Source organism: Orcinus orca, chromosome 1, assembly GCF_937001465.1.
Source record: "Orcinus orca chromosome 1, mOrcOrc1.1, whole genome shotgun sequence".
Taxonomy (NCBI): domain Eukaryota; kingdom Metazoa; phylum Chordata; class Mammalia; order Artiodactyla; family Delphinidae; genus Orcinus; species Orcinus orca.
In genome coordinates this window covers 166,488,860-166,505,865 of record NC_064559.1, presented here as the reverse complement: position 1 = coordinate 166,505,865, position 17,006 = coordinate 166,488,860, and the positions used below count along the sequence as shown (strand labels likewise).

The following is a 17,006-nucleotide window of genomic DNA, read 5'->3' as shown; positions in this document are numbered from 1 at the left end:
TTCTCTACTCTGCACCCTGGGAAGGTGACCCTAACAGACTCCTTCTGTGGGTTCCATTGCCCCCTGGTTTCTGGCTGGGTTCAGCCAATGGTTGGCACTGACAGGGGATTGGGGTGTGTGTGGAGAGTGACCTGGCAGGGGGTTCTCCCAGCCAGGAGGCCATGAGTTGGCTAAGTTCTAGGCAGCCTCGCTGCCACTAACCCCAGGGAACTGCACTCCCCCTTGATGGTTTTCTTGAACCCTGCTCACATCTTAAAGAAGAGCCCCTTTATTCACGTCCCACCCCCATTACAGATTTAGTGTACTACCTGCATCTGCTGGGAACCCATACAGCTCACTACACAGGTAGTGAACTTGAAAAGGTTGTTTGCCACACACATTAAAGAAGGTATGAGTATAAATGTCTGCTGTTGATCTGCGGGTTGGGTAAGGACGGGCTGTGTCTCTCCAGGCACTAATTGGTGGATTTGAATTTTCTTCCCTGTTGGCCTCTTTCTTCTCCGGTTCCTGCCCAGTCAGGAATTTTCCACCTAGTAAAACTTCCAGATAATTAAATGTCCACTTTAAATGCTGTGAATCTGGAGAGAGTGACTCAGGGGCAAGTGAGAGTTTATTCTGGTGCCAGCGGTGCCTGTTCTGTGCCTCGTGTCCAGTGAGGGCCATGGTGGTGCCGGTGGTCCAGAGATGTGCCCCCGTCAGACTCTTCCTGCCACAACAAAACCCCTGGTCGGCAAGAAGCTTTAACTTAGAGACTGTTCAGTTATGTATGAGTGATAACATTTGTGGACACATTTGTAAAGCGGATGTGATGATTATCATAGCAAACCCTGGCCAAAGCAGAGAAAGGAGAAAACCCATGAAAAATCCTGCGTCTGATGCAGCTCTGCTCTGATGTCCAGATCAGAGTTGGAATTATGTGCATTTCTTTAAAGGTGCAGACAGTTAATCCCGCAGCTCCGCGCTCTGACCAGAATCTGACATTTGTATCTGGCAGATTGCTAAAAAGCATCCCCAGTGAATTATTTCTCCTATGTCATGTCCCTTTGCAGTGTGACCTTGCTTGCTCCTCCCAGGGAGGGGTTGGGGTCCATTTCTGCACCTTCTGGAATCTAGGTTGGACTTGTGACTTGTTTTGGTGAGGAGAATGCAGCAGAATTGACATCCTGAGATTTAAGGAGCCTTTTCAGAAGGCTTTTGCTTTCACTCAGAGGAAAACATATTTACTATGTAAAGAAGTCCAGAGTATCCATGTGGAGAGGCCACGAGGAGGAAAACAGACACTCTACAGAGCAGAGAGGAGGGGGTCCCTGCTGAGCTCTGCTGGACTTCCCTGGTGGCACAGTGGTTGGGATTCGCCTGCCAATGCAGGGGACACGGGTTCGAACCCCGGTCCAGGAAGATCCCACATGCCGCGGAGCAAGTGGGCCCGTGTGCCACAACTGCTGAGCCTGGGCTTTAGAGCCCGCGAGCCACAACTACTGAAGCCCGCGTGCCACAACTATTGAGCCCACAAGCCACAACTACTGAAGCCTGCACGCCTAGAGCCCGTGCTCCCCAACAAGAGAAGCCACCGCAATGAGAAGCCCATGTACTGCAGCGAAGAGTAGCACCGGCTCAACGCAATTAGAGAAAGCCCACCTGCAGTAATGGAGACCCAATGCAGCCAAAAATAAATAAATAAATAAATTTATATATAAAAAAAAGAGAGACACCACTGCAATGAGAAGCCCGCGCACCTCAACGAAGAACCAATGCAGTTAAAAAAAAAAAGAAAGCCTCAGAACTGGGAGCAAAGAAAATGATTGTCCATCCTCATAACTGAGAGCAAAGAAAATGATTGTTGTTGGATGCCAACAGGGTGTGGCGTGATTATTATTTGGGTGGGTTGTTATGCAGCAGTAGAAAGCTGGTACACTATCATGTCCAGCTTTACTTGACACACAGGGTGATAGGCTTGGAACCCGTGAATTCACAAACACTGAGTGAATATTTTTTCAATACATACTTTATGCATTGTCGTCTACTGGAAAGAGTCCAGTCTGGGATCTGGGTTTGGATCCTGACCCTGTGGGCGATCTTTCTGACCATGACTTTCCACATTGGTTAAACAAATGTGGAGCATCGTGAGCTTATAGGAGATAATGAACGTAAAGCACATGGGCGTAGTGAGCACCAACAAATGCGGCCATTAATTCACCTTTATGACTGTGAAGAGGACAGGGTCTTTGCTTTCAGTATTACAGGTTAGTGAAGAAGTATAGTTAATTTGGGGGATGAATATGATAAAGTCCAAACTAACCGTACAACAGAGTCCAGGCAGGGAGAGAGGGATTCCTTCCAGGGAGTGTCTTCCTAAAAGAGGTGGCATCTGAACCAGGGCTCTCAAAAGAAAATAGATTTTAGCCGGCTGGCAGTCTCCGGCAATCTCTAGATGACAGGCGGTCTCCTTAATGACAGCAATTCTTGTCACTTGGGGTTTTATGTATTGTTGCGTTTTATTCCTTGTTTATCTTTGCAGCTTTTTCCTCTTAAAGTACAGTATACCCACAGATCAGCACCAGGGCAGTACAAGTGGGAAGGTGGTAAGTGGAAGGCAGAGTGCTTCAATATGGAGGGGCCAGGATCTGTCCTGCCTTTCCCCCGAAGCCTCCAGCCCTCAAATACCACTGCTCTGAGTGTAAACAGGGATACACCAGCTTGGATTCCAGAGCCACTGAGCAGGGCTGGATTTTAGCCAGTGGCACATGGCATTTTGCCTTCCTAGATCCTTCTGTGTCAGCAGCCAGTGTGTTGGATTTTATACAGTCTGGCCGAGAGTGGCAGTGGCCATGGGCCTCGGCCTACCCTTCTTGAGTTAGGTAGCTAGCGTTTCAATCTCAGCTGCATTATAGTTTCAACTTTGGCTACGTTACTTCACTTCTTTGTGTCCAGTTTGCTCCTTTGTAAAATGGAGACACTTAGACCACTTTTATAGGCTGTTGTGAGGATTAGATGAGGTGACACGTGGAGGACTGCCAAGCTTGTGTCTGGCAGGCTGCTGACCCTCAGCAAATGCTCTTTCTTTTTGTCTTCCTCTCCTGCTCTCACAGGTTGGTTTTCCTTTAAATAATGCTCCCCTCCCTCTTCCTTACTTTTCTCACTAGTGCTGTCCCTTTAGCTCTGCCTCACTCTTAGCTCCTTCTGTTGGCGGGAAGAGGCCAGCATCATAGCACGTGTGAGCACAGCAAGTTTGAAGAAGGATCTGAGTTCAAATCTTGATGCTACTGTTCACTGGCTCGGTGACCTCGGGAAAGTTACTTATGCTTGCTGAGCTTTTGTTTTCTTACTTGCAAAACAGGCCTCCAAGTATCTACTTTATACAATCCTTTTGAGATTAAATGACTTAATGAATAAAACATACCCAGTCCGGGGCTTACTCAGTGTCTGTCGCCTTCATCCAGGAATATGTAATCCCCATCATGTTCCAACTTGTATTTTGGCCAATCACTCTGGCTTCTGTACACACTTCACAGGCAATAACCAAAGGGACTGAATTTAATGGTACTTCTAGAGTTGTGTTCTCTGGTGACTCATCTGGAAAATGGAGCCAGGAAATGCATGGGTGTTCTCTTGGCCTATCCTCGAGGCCTGGTTGTCCTACTTAAGTGGAGCCGGCATCCCGAGAGCAGATTCTGCGGTCGTGTGGCCCAGGGAGGAGCGGGGTTTGCCACCCTTCCACGCCAGATTCTTCCCCAGGGCCTGGGGCTGCGGGAAAAATAAGACAAGGGTCTGCCTCTGAGTAGCTCAGAGTTTAGCAGAAAGGACCAAAATATAAGGGTCTGACTTTACAGTCTGGGCTGCAGATATTGTCCTCCAAGTGTCCTGGAGTGCAATCTTCTCTCTAACTCCCTCCTGCTCTTACTAAAAGAAGCCTATTCGTTCTCCTCCAGGAACCCTGTTAGGGTTCCTGGATACTCACCACTGTGTGTGTGGGGAGGCCCAGACCTACTGTCTCCCAGCTCATCACAAGAATCCAGGAGGCAAACCCTATTGTCTAAGGCAGGAGGTGCCCAACTTCCACAGGAGATGGCTTGCTTTGGGATGGTTTGGTGGCTGCTGGGTCCTTGGACAGGGGAGCTGATGTAGCAGTTGTAGTGAAGGGAGTCTGAAGGAGCCTTTTTCTCTATTCTTCTTGTTGCTACTGACCAGGTTTCTTCAAGGGTGGATGATTCTCCTTTCCAAGGTTGAACTTCGGCACTGATCAAATGGACAAATTCTTGCCTGGTAAACATTGCCAGATGTGGCAGAAAAGGCTGGTACTCACCAATATTCATGTTCTTTTCTTCCTCCCGGGCATGGAGCTCAGCTAGACTCCCAGACTCCCTTGAAGCTATGTGTGGCCATGTGGCTGGGCTCTAGCCCGTGGAATGTGGGTGGAAGTAATTGCACCACTTCAAGAACTGGCCCATGTGTGATACTTGCTCTCTTTTCTCACCCACCTGCTGTATGGAAAGAACTCCGAGGACCTACACGGAAGGGGCCTGGGTCCCTGAGTAACACATAGAGCAAGCCTCCCATCCCTACCACCTGGCACTGGGCTATGGCATAAGACAGAAATAAACTTGTAATGGGTTCGACTATTGATTTAGGCCCTCAAGTGATTTCCTCTAAAGTGGCTTGCTGCCCCCATTTCTAGATATAACAGAAACTGACCTCATTTGAGGTGGCCCTTTTCAAAGAGTCAATTATACAAGTGACCAGGAAAATCCGATACAGTGAGATGAAGTGGTAACAGGGACATGCAGAGGCTCTGGGAGCTCAGAGAAGGCTCTTAACTCAGGCTTGGAGGCTCATTCAGGAGAAACTCTGCTGAGCAACTCAGAGGGCAAGGTGGGGGATGGTGAAGACGAGGAGGAAGAGGCAAGCAGGCACTAAGGAGTCTGGGGCAGAGTAAGTGGTAGGAGGTTGAGGCCTCCGTCCAAGGCCAAGTTAGGAGTCCCAGTTGAAGGAGAAGCAAGGAGCCCTAGGGCAAAGCTTTAAGATCTTGAGTCTTGTAAGAGCTGGCTTGGTTGGCTTGGTTTTAGGATTCAAGTCTGGGGAAGGGTGTGTGCAGTTGAACAGGAGATGAAGCAAACAGAGCCGTCCAAAGTCTCCAAATTACTGTCAGTTGGCCGGACCTACCATAGGATCTGCAGGGACGCCCCTACGTGCGTCTGACGTATTCTAGGTAGGGAGTGGAGACGGGTGATGGGTTTGAGATCCATTTAAGAGCGGTGACGGCAGGACTTGGTGACTGCTGGGAAGAGAGGAGTTGAGGCCAGTATCCAGCTTTTTGGTTCAGGTGTCTGAATGGAAGTTTCTGCCATTCATTCACAGAGGGGACTTGGGATGAGCGGTATCGTGGGATAGGCATGAAAATGAATCTGGTTTGGGGAATCTTGGGTTTGAAGGGCCATTCAGTTCCTGGCTCCATTTTCCAGATGAGTCACAGAGAACACACCTCTAGAAGTGTCATTAAATTCAGTCCCTTTGGTTATTGCCTGTGAAGGGTATACAGAAGCCAGAGTGATTGGCCAAAATACGAGTTGGAACATGATGGGGGACTACATATTCCTGGATGAAGGGGAGAGATACTGAGTAAGCCCCGGATTGGGTATGCTTCATTCATTAAGTCTAAGTCATTCAATCTCAAAAGGATTGTATAAAGTAGGTATTTGGATGCCCATTTTGCAAGTAAGAAAACAAAACCTCAGTAAGCATAAGTAACTTTCCTCAGGTCACTGAGTCAGTGAACAGAAGTTTGAAGGGCCTCTGGGACACCCCGCAAGAGAAGTCCAGTAGGCAGATAGCGATTTGAGTCTGGATCTCGTGAGTGTGGTTGGAGCTGGAAGGGAGTAAGTGAGAGGAGAAGCAGGCCAAGACTGAATCCTTGGGAGCACCGACACTTATGGGATGGACAGACAAAGGAGGGCCCTAGTAGCTCCTTTGGGTTTCCCCCAGCTCCCAACAACAAGCCTCTCTTCCTGTTTAGGATACAACCATGCAATGCCCGGATGGTTTCTTCAGCTTCGTTTCCCTTAGACTAGCTGTTGGCTAAGGCCCAAACATGCTCCCTTTCAGAGCCCACCTAAGCTGGGATAACCCTACCAAGGCAAGTTCTGTTCTGCATTAGGACCCTGCTCTCCTAAGTCTTTATATCCAAGCTTTGGCTTTCCACCCCCGCTGCTTCAGCCTCAGTCTTGGAATTGGAGTTGGTGGCAAGGCCTCTGGCTGCATAATTCATTAAGGGCCCCGCTGTCCTCCTCAGGCAGCCCACTGACAGTCTGACTCAGGCGTGAGTTCACACTTCGGGAATTTTAATAAATGTTGTGCATCCCAGCCAGCCCAGATTTCTCTGTTTCTGTGCCAGTGTCTTCTCTAAGGTGATCCCTTCCCATTTGTCATCCTCTGTGCCAGACTTCCTCCGGCCTTTTAATTAAAGTCCCCCACCACAGAAGAAAGCATTTAGAAGGTGTGGTGAATGCTCCTTTAAGCTAATTGACCAAGGTGTCTGAACATTCATGTGGTTTTGTTTGAAGAGTCTGACCTGGGTCAGGAACATTTGCTTTCCATGGGGTTCAATTTTTTCCTTCTTGAAACTTCCACAGAACATTTTTTTTTCAGATTGATCTGAGCCAAATATTCCCCTAACTTGCCTAAGTTGTCACAGATGATTATCTGGCAAAAAAAAAAAATACTGTAGACCTATCTAATTTGGTGTTATTGGTTGCAGAATGATCAGATTCCATAAAAATCACCCAGAGGATTTCTCCCAGCCCTTATGAAAGCATTACCTGGGTGTTGCGCTCCATGCCAGAAACCACTATGATTCCTAATGGGGTCTTTTAACCACCATGCTACTCTTTTTATCTCTAAGACTGCTTTTCCTGCAGTGACCCAGTGGCTTCACTAGGAGATGGATCCTCCAGCCACCCCGGACACCTTCTTTCTCAGGCTCCACATTCAACCAGCTACAGGCCTGGCTGATTTGTTCAATACATATTTATTAACAGTGGACCATAGGACAGGGATTATGTTTCAGCATTGGGAGTAGAGTGGCGAGCCAAGTGGAACAGCGCCCACAGTTCTAGAGATTCCACTTCATAAGGAGGACACTGAAACAAGCAATTACAATCGAGAGGGGTCATTCTTATGGTAGGACTACACCACTGTAAGCTTTCATTTAGCTCAGGACAAACAAATCTATCAACGTAAAGTTAGCTTTAAATTGCAAAGGTCTTATGCAAACATTGGTCATTCATTAATATTATCAATGAGTCCTTAGAATCTACTCTCAAACATGAAAGGAAAGGAGGAAAGGGCCCAAGCTGTGGGTTAGTGAGAGACACACGAGGAGGTGAAAGCCAACGGTGAGAAAATGCGGGGCGGGACTCCAGGACTGAAGAAAAAGTTCATTTTTTCAAACTGCAGAGTTACTGGTCTCCGTGGTGAAAGGGAATTTCTGAACCGTGAAATGGGAAGGAGGCCACCAAGACCGCTTAAAACCCTTTACCTTTACTCCCCGCTCTCTGCTTCCTACGCAGGGGCCTACCGTTGAGGGAACTGGGCTGCAGAGAGGAGAAGGGACCAGCGAGGGCCCACAGTGGGCCAGTGACAGGCCTGGGCTGGACCCTCGGCCTCCTGACTCCTGCTCCAGGTATTTTTCTCACTGTACATTTTTTCATTTTCTTGGTCAGGGGCACCTGTCATTCAATAAAAACAAAATTCACAATTTCCTTTCTGACCAAGGGCATCCTGTTTTACCTTTGGGTGTCACAAACACAAACACAAACTGATTGGCAGCCTGGTGGTGTGCTCTCCCAGGCACGATACGGGCTGGGCCCTGGCCTGGTGCCTGCCTTTTCGGGGCTGCTGGTGGTGATGAAGGGATCATCACAACACCTGGGTGGTGGTCATGGTGGGGGAAGGGAGGGGCCTCCCAGCAGGCTCTGCAAGGGCAGCCAGATCTGAGGTATGCACTGGACGGCCCAGGGCCGCCCTAAGCTTGCCACCCTGGGGCCCCCAATTGTCCTAATCACATGGGAGCTGGTCAGTGTTGAGGCTTCTCCTACAGGCTCTGCCCCAGAGCCCCTGAGCCATCCTGACTTGGGTGCAGGTCCAGCTCTCTCAACTCGGTGGGTATGGAGGGAGTCTTGCAGCCTGGAGTGAGCTTGGGGTCCGCCTGTGTGCCTGGGGATGATGGCAAGACCTAACGTTAACTGAGAGTTTACCACCTGCCCAGAATTGTTGAAAGTGCTTCACGTGGGACAGCCTATTTAATCCTCCCGACAGCCCTAGTAGGAAGGTATTGTTTTGAATATCTGTAACATACAGATGAGGAAACTGAGGCACAGAGGTACCTCCCATAGACAAGAAATGGCTGCACCAGGATTCAGACCCAAGCAGGATGATTTCAGGGGCCATGTATTGAACTATTAAGGATGCTGGGAATTGCAGCCCTCTCCCAGCTGGGTCCCATACAGCTGGGCTTTTTCCTCAGATTCCCTGATCTGTACCTCAAATCCTTGTTGAGGTTAAGACCTTCTATATTAGTCAGGACTTAGTTGCATGTGTCAGAAACTCAGATTGGTTTAAGCACAAAAGGAACTGGGTTGGCTTCCTTCGCTGGAAAGTCTAGGGGTTGTGCTGAATTAAAGCACAGCTGAAACTAGGCGCCCTAATGATCAAGTCAGGATTTTCCTTCTTTTTCTCTTTCTCCTCTGTGCTCCTTTGTATTTGCTGCATTCTCAGACAGGTGAGTCCCAGGTGAGGAAAGGTGGCCACCAGCAGCTCCTGGCTGGTGCTTCACTTCCTAGTTTTAGGAGCAGGTTCCTGCCCTAGTTTTAAGAGAAGCCCCTGTACTGACTCTCATTTGTACTAACTCTGGTCATATGCCCATCCTGAACCAATCACTAGGACCATTCCCTGCTAGGGACTCCACTGGCAGAATTCCATTCCTGAGTCAGGATGGAGCCACTGGAAGCCCTCTTTGAACCACTTGGACTGGGAGAGTTGAAGGTGGAGAGGGGCCACCAGTGAGCGACCAGGTGCTTCGTGTCCATCCCAGCTCACCTGGGTTGCGGCAGAGTGCACAATCCAGAAGATCAAAGAATAGCCTTGTGCATCCGTCAGGAAATAGACGGTCAAGTTAGGACGCGTCGAGAAGTTAATAAGGGCGCTCTTCATGGCGGAAGGGCGGGTAAGGAGATCACAAGGGATGTTGCGGAACTTCGGAGTTAACAGCAGAGAGGATTTTTTTTTAATCATTCTTTGTTCTGAAAGGGTGAGGGGGTGGTAACTGGACCAAGGAAGAGAGGGCTGTATGGAAGGGTTCCCCCCCTGCAGCATCTGGATCTGCAGCGGAGGGATTCAGCCAGCCTGTGGTGACCAAAAAGAGAGGGCACTGGGGGAATAAATACCCCAACCTCTTTATTCTCTTCCTTTAATCTCTGGATCATATTTCCCATTGTTCCCATGAGGACAAGGACACCCAGTGATATAATCCATATGTGAGCCAGCAGGGACAGAGAGTCAAGTACAGAAAGCTGGTAAGTGGTGGAAGGGGCCTGGGCTCAGCTGACATATTGGCCTGTGACCTTGTTGTTTCTGCCTTGAGGTTACTGGAGATGGGAGCATTTATTTAGCATAGAGGAAAAAGGGCTAGCGTCCTGTCCTGGTATACTGTCAGCGCAGACAACTGGCTGTCCCGGACTGAGGGAAGGCTGTGGGTGGGAGAAGAGAGGTGAGCCCACTCAGGTCCAAAACAAGCCAAAATTTAAAAAGTAGGGTCCAGAGACTTCACTGGTGGTCCAGTGGTTAAGACTCCACACTTCTACTGCAGGGGACGCAGGTTCTATCCCTGGCTGGGGAACTAAGATAACCGCGTGCTGTGCAGAGCGGCCAAAAAAAAACGGTCCACATTTGTGAATAGATTCTGCCTTTTGAGGAGGTGGGGTTGGAACTGAGGGGTTGGACATCCGTATGCAGTTCTGAGTGGTCTTTAAAAGTGTAGGCTGCCTGAGTTCAAGTTCTAACTGAAAGTTTGGGAGACGTATTGGGTTGGCCAAAAAGTTCAGATTTTTCCATAAGGTGTTACAGAAAAGCTGAACGAACTTTTGGGCCAATCCAATACTTAAATTGTGCCTCAGTTTCTTCATCTGTAAAATGGGAATTATACTATTACCAGTCTGATGGGGTAGCGGCGCAGATTAAATAAAATTGTTCCAAGCACTTAGAACAGAGTCTAGTACATAGTAAGGGCTCAGTACTTGTTAGCTGCTATTATTGTTGTTATTATTATTGGCAAGAGCACTGAACAGAGAGTCTTCAGACTTATATACCAGTCACGCTCTACTACGACTTGCTTTGTGCCCTTGGGCGAGTCACTTTCCTTCTTAGGCTTTGTTTTTCTCTTCCCTAAAGTTAAGGGGTGGGATTCAAAGTTTCTGAAAACACATTTTGGCTAGAAAATTCTAAATTCCGCAAGTCCCAAGTCCATCACAGATTTTGCAAAGGTGCCCAAAGGGGAAATGTGTTTCCAGGGCCCCTCGGACTCCTGCCAAAGAGAGCTCAGGTTTCTCCCCCCAGCATCAGCTTGAGGAGTTCCCAGTAAGGGGGACCTATATGGCTCCTCCCCGCAGGTGTCTCAGGGCCGCGTGCTAATCTATTTTTGATGGCCTCCACCTGCAGGAGATCTCCTGCACGCTGCCAGGGGGAGGGGCCATCCCTTTGCTGCTGGTCCTTGGGGCAAATCACTCACTTGCGAAGGTCTCCCCTGAGGCCTGAAGTTCACCTTCAGGAGGGCCCTGAGCTGGCCGGGCGCGCTGTGGGACCGCTGGGAGGCTGTTACACCATCTGTGGGTGAGTAGGATGGCCCAAGGCCAGTTAATGTTCTGAAATCTCATCTGGGGTTTTCAACTGCCAATTTGCTCTCAAATGGCTTGAACTCAGGAAATTTGCCTTCCAGTTCTCTTTTCCTGCTTCCTTGTTGTGTTTCTTCTGTTCCTTTCTCTTGATAAAGGTGAGCCCCTTAGTCTGGCCTCGGGCATTGGCTCCGCTGCCTCCCAGCTCTCCTTGCTGCCTCTGCGGCCCTTGCCCTCTGAGCTCCTGCTGCTCTGGGGGCCTTAGTTCCTTGATTATGCCAAGCGGTTCGCACCTCAGGGGCTTGGCACGTGCAGTTCCCATGCCTGGAGCACCTCTCCATCCCTTTTCTCATCAGCTAACTCCTACTCATCCTTTGGGTCTCAGTTTAAAGCTCATTTACTCCTTGGAGGCTCTGTTGACACCCCTGGTTACCAGTGGTTACGGGTTTGGAGGATGTTCTCAATGTCTATTTTCCCGACAGGACAGGGAGGGCAGGGCTGTTTCTGCCCAGTTCACACTGGCCTCCCTGTGCCTGGGACAGAATCTGGTGCTTGGTCACTATTTGTAATTAATTGATCCTTCTCCATTTGTTGCTGCTTCTCTTCTTCTTCCTCCTTCTTGTCTTTTTTTCTTCCCATCTTCTCTAAAATGCAAACCTGATGACGTCAGCATCTGTTAAGATTGCCTGACTTTCCCATCTTCTTGGATAAAGGTTTGATTTACAGGACTCACCGGGACGGCTCCTTGCCCTCTTCCCAACCCTGTCCCCACAAGCACCTTCTTTCACTCCACGCATGCCCGCCCACACCCAAATGCTCTTTCCCATCCTCAGGCTTCTTCACAGACTGCTCACTCTGCCTGGACTATCTTCCCTGACTGTTGCCTCCAGTTTTTTTAGTTCACAGCTCAAGGGTCCCTTCTCTTGGAAATTTGCACTTAACCTTCTGGACTGACCAGTTGCCTCTTCCCTCTCCCACAGTCCCTTGGGCCTCCCTTCCTCATGGTTCTGGTCCTGCTGGGTTGGACTTGTCTCTTTACTTGTATTCCTCACTACAGGGGGAAGGGCCTTAAAGGACCATGCCTCCATTTGGAATCCCTGGTACCTTGTATATATTGCCTTGTACACAGTAGGTACTCAGCAGAAGTTTACTTAATACTGAGTTTTGTTAATGATAGTTAACCGGGTCACGTCCAGCTTTTTACTGAGATAACATATCACTTACTACCTGAACAGACATAACAGTTACTCCACCCTTGCCAATGACTCTACACTTTTGGGGTATCGTGTGTTTAGGGGAGATGGCGCTATCCTCAGTCCTAGGAGGATGAATCCTGGTTGGTTTAAGTCATCCATTGTGGTCTCATACTCTGTCAGTAATTGGTTCGGATATGGACCCATGAACCAATCATATGGTCCCTAGGACTTGAGAGGAAACGCACTGTGGGGCTTCTGGGAAAGAACTTTATTGCTGATAAGAGAGATGCACAAGAAAAGATGTCCCCTTTTTTAGAGTGTCCTTGAGTGATCCCTGCTGCAGCCATCTTGTGACCATGAGGCAAGAAACCAGCAACATGCTGAGGTCACAAATCACAAGGCTGACTAGCACTGAGCCTTTGACGACGTCTTCCTGCCCCCGCATTAACCAAATGTAGAATTTCCCCTCGTTCCTGGACTTCTGGCCACGTGGGTTAGTAAACCTTTATTGTTTAAGCTATTTAAAATCAAGTCTTCTGTTACTCTTAGCTGAAAGCATTTAAACTGGTTTACTGCCCGTGTGTTCTTGGGCAGGTGACTTATTCTTGCTCAACTTGAGTTTCTTTATCTGTAGAAAGAGATGCCAGTCTTCCTGCCCATCTTTTCATCGGTGATCTTGTAAAAGAAGTGAATTTACTTGGAAAGAGGGCAGAGCTGCACGAATGGAAGAAGGGTTTAGCGTTGGCCCCCGCTAGGGGGCTGGATGGGATAAAAACACTGCAGATGGCTTGCTCTTCCTCCTTTGTTTTGTGACCAGGTGGTAGGTTTAAACATCGAAAAGTATAGAATGATCTTCCACAAAGCAGGAGGCTGGGTTTCACTCAGCTGCTTTCTCACCAAGCTGCAAAATCCAGAAGCAAACAGGAAAGTTAAGCTCTGCCCCGTGTCGTAATGTCTTTACTATATTGCCCTGGTCACATACATTATTTTTTATTCACCTGAATTGAACTTTTAAAGGAATGAAAAAAACTGTAGAATAACATAAGGTGAGAATTTCCCATCCACTTCTTCCTCCCACCTGCTAACTCACACTGTCCACAGCACTCCCCAAACCAACCACTATTGCTCACTCGTTTTTCTGCCTTAGAGGTGTTTTATATACGTACAAGCACAGAGTACACAAAATAGAGTATTATTCCCCACTTTTTTTTAACTTAATCAGTTTATCACTGTTCTGCACTTTCACTCAGAAGTATATCTTGAGATTTTTCCTTAACAGCACGTAGCAAACTTAATTATTCTTTTCCTTTTGTAGTATCACAATATTTCATCGTAGGGTGTATCAATTTATTTACTCCGTTCCTCATTGGTGGTCCTTTAGATGTTTCTAATATTCATTATTACAAACACTGTTGAAATGAATAACTCCATGATTAGTCTGGTTTAACCATAGGAAAGATTTTTAGGAGCAGAATTGCGGGGACAGAGGATATATGCATTTATAGCACTCTGAAAGGTAGCCCACTTGAATCTTAAGTACTGAATCCGGGCCAAAGGAAAAAGACTTGAAATTCCCTTTTTTTATCCACGCCCGTACCTGTTCCAAATATCATTCTGGGCCAATCTGACTACCTTTCTTTGCTATGCAAACGTTTACTGTAGACATGGGATGGCTCTTCTGGTGGAGTGGCTCTTTCCTGAATGAATGAGCCTAGTTAAGAGCCTGGAGATGATTTAGCAGATGAGGACTTGAAGCCCAGAGAGGTAGAGTCATTTCTCCAGGGCTCTACAGCACAGCTGGAGCCAGGACCTCGGGCTGCTCGAGCCCAAGTCCAGGACTCTTTCCTTTGTGCAGGCTGTCTTTTTCCATTGCAGGGCTCGTTGGAAACCTCCACGGGGAGCTGCCACATAGTTAAGTTCACATCTTCAATAGTGTTCTTCACAGACCCCTTGTGTATTCTTGTCCTGTCACATGGAACCACTCACCGCTTGTTCGTTCGTGTGTTCATTCATTCATTCGTGGTTCACAGAAAGGAAATAAACCTCAGAGTGCCCTGCAGACGTGGAGGGGCTGGCTGTGTGCCGGGTGGTTGCCCTGCTCTGAACTGGCCCAGCGTCACCAGGAGTCGGGAGGCCAGTCCTGCCTGCTCCATGTCAAGAGAATAAAATCAGGCTGGACACCCAGGGGAAGGCGCCAGAATGGGGAGGGAACTTAAAAACAGGTCTCGTAAAGGCGTGATGGGGGGAAGTGGAAGTGATTGTCTTCAAGAAGGGTTTTGGAGAGTCAAAGGTCTGTGTTCAGGCTGAGGCTTCCCTGAGCAGAGGGGCTGGGGGTTCCGTGCTGCCCCTGAGAGGAGAGGAAGACAGATGCCTGGGCTGACGACAGGCAGGAGGAAGGGCGGGAGCTGACATTGCCTGGGCTGGGCGGCCTTGAGGGGTGAGCAAGTCGTTCTTGCCGAAGACCCTTCAGTGGCCTCCCACGACTTTTAGGATAAAGACCACACTTCATGCCGTGGCCTAGGAGAGCCAGCGTGGTCTGGCTTCCTGCCCCCGCCCCCCTCCCCTTCAGGCTCTCCTTATCTTACCGTCTCCCCTGCTACTGGGCCTCCCTTCTTCGACCACACCACATCTTTACCTGTTTCAATGCCCTAGCACGTGCTGCTCCCTTTAGAATGGGGCCGGTGACAAGTCCTTCTTCGATGGTATTGCATGACATAATAACAACAATGATAATAATAGTAGCAGACACATTGAGACCACTCACCACATCCCACGTATTCTAAGCCTTTGACATCTATGTTAACTCATTTAATGTGCACAGAAGCCCTGTGAGGCAGGTGGTGCTCTTATCCCCATTTTACAGGTGGGAAGCTCTCAGACTGGGCTGCTCAGGAAGCCGACTCCGAGATGGGCAAGTGCGTGCTGGCTGCTTGCAAGGGAGTGCTCTTGGGACCAGCACCGTGGAAGGAGGGGAGGAAGCGGGATGGCCCAGGGGAGAAGTTGAATTGTGACCGGTCTCAGCCAAGACCTCAGCTGACCCCGTGGGATGCTCTAGCTTGGATGGTCCTTCAGTCGGTCCAAGTTGTGGGGAGGGGACTGGGATTTGAACCACTTTGTTGATCGCACACTGGACGTGAGCGTTATCTTGGGCGATGTAGTTTTCTTCAGCCAAAGCCATCCCCAGAGGAGGCTGCCAGCTGTGGGCTGTCCGAGGCAGCACTCCCAGACACTGGGGGCATTAAGTTCTTCATTCCTTGAAGGGCACCTGGGGGCACTGCATCCGCCAGGCACACAAGCCCCAGAGTTTTCAGGGGGATTGGAACTCATGCTATGCTGCCTCCCAGGGAATCCTTGTGTTTCAAATAGTGCCTGACAATTAGTGCTCAATAATTGTCAGCTGCTCTTATTATTATTGTTATTTTACAGGTGAGAAAACTAGATATTGGTGAGGTTAAGTCGTGTTACCAGAGTCACACAGCTTTTAGGGAGTAGAGGTGGGGTTTTAAGTCCATTTCATTAACTAGAGAATTAATTAATATAAGCTTCATTAGAGCAGGGACTTGGTCATCACTGTTGTCACCAGGGTCTAACATGCCTGGCACATAGTAGGTGCTCAGTAAAAACCTGTGGAATTCATTAGTTACTTAGCTAAAGTACTTACGGGGCTTTGAGTCTGATTTCCCAGGCCTCTGCTCCCTCCACCGGCTCCCTCCACTGGCAGCCCCTTAGAGAGTATCTGGTCTAAGCACCCTCATCTCACAGGTGAGGAACCAAGACTCAGAAGGGGCTTGCCCAAGGTCCCAGAGCCTCTCGGTGGCTGGTCAGGACCCTTACCTAGGTTTCTGTGGCCAGCGGGTCATTCTGCCCATCAATGTGTACGCCAATCACCTGCAGATTCTGACTCAGCAGGTCCAGTGGGTCTGAGGTCCTGCATTTCTAATGAGCTCCCAGGTGGAGTGAGGTTGCTGGCCTAAGACCACCCTTGGAGGAGCAAGGCCACTGGGGACCACAGACGTTTGAGAGCAGGAGGCCCCTGAGAGCCACAGCGGGTTGGTGCCGAGATTTGGTGTCAAAAGCCTGGGGCCTGTTCCTCTTCCTGCCACATGTAATGCAGGTGCTGTCAGCAGGTGGCAGGAACACCTAGTTGTGGGATCACAAATGCACTCAGGCGCCCGGCTGTTTCTGACAAGCCTCCCTCTACATCAGTCACCTGCCGGAACTGGGGGGGACGGCTCTCTGTGTGTGTGTGTGTGGGCTGCCCAGGTGGGCTGGAGTCAGGCCCGGGTTTGAGACCAGGAGCTGCTACATATTCATGAGAGGCTCGGGGGTGCTGCTTCCCCTCTCTGAGCCTCAGTTTCCTCACTTGTGAAATGGCAGGATTGCTTGCTAACTCACAGGTCATTGTTGTGAGGCTTGAATGACATAAACGCATGTCAGGTCCTCAGCTGGCAGGTAGCAAATACTTGAGTGTTTGTTTTTCTTATTTTCATTTTTATGGGAGTCCAGTCTTTCAGGGAATTTCTTGGTGATGAGGGAGGGAGGATTGGAGGGTTACTCAGCTTCCTACACGCAGGGTCGGCAGGAGGGATACGGAATCCTCAGTCTGAGCATCATCCTGGCCTCCGTCCTTTCTCTTACCCCCCACATCAAATCAATCACTCAGTCACCAGTTTCCCTTCTTCCTAACCTCTGAGTATCTTCCAGGTCTGCTCACATCTCTTCGTCTCCAATGCCTAAATAAGTGGACTGGGCTGGTGATTGATCAGTAATTTACTTAACTTTCCCAAGCTCCCTGCAAGACTTGCAAGAAAGAGGTCGTCTTGTACCCACTTAACAGATGGAAAAATCTAGGCTCACGGTGGTCAGGTGGCTTCTCTAGCTGGTCAGTGTCAAAGTCAGGATGAAACCCAGGTCTTCTGGATAATGGATA

At 49.0% G+C, this 17,006-nt stretch overlaps 1 long non-coding RNA gene across 1 annotated transcript in view; it reads left to right on the top strand.

The window, feature by feature from the left end:
• LOC117202861 (uncharacterized) overlaps nucleotides 1-17,006 on the top strand; it is a 67,721-nt gene that overhangs the window by 17,486 nt on the left and 33,229 nt on the right. The window contains exon 2 of the long non-coding RNA XR_007477998.1: nucleotides 7,563-7,675. This is a non-coding gene — a long non-coding RNA (uncharacterized LOC117202861). The remainder of the gene's footprint in view (nucleotides 1-7,562; nucleotides 7,676-17,006) is intronic.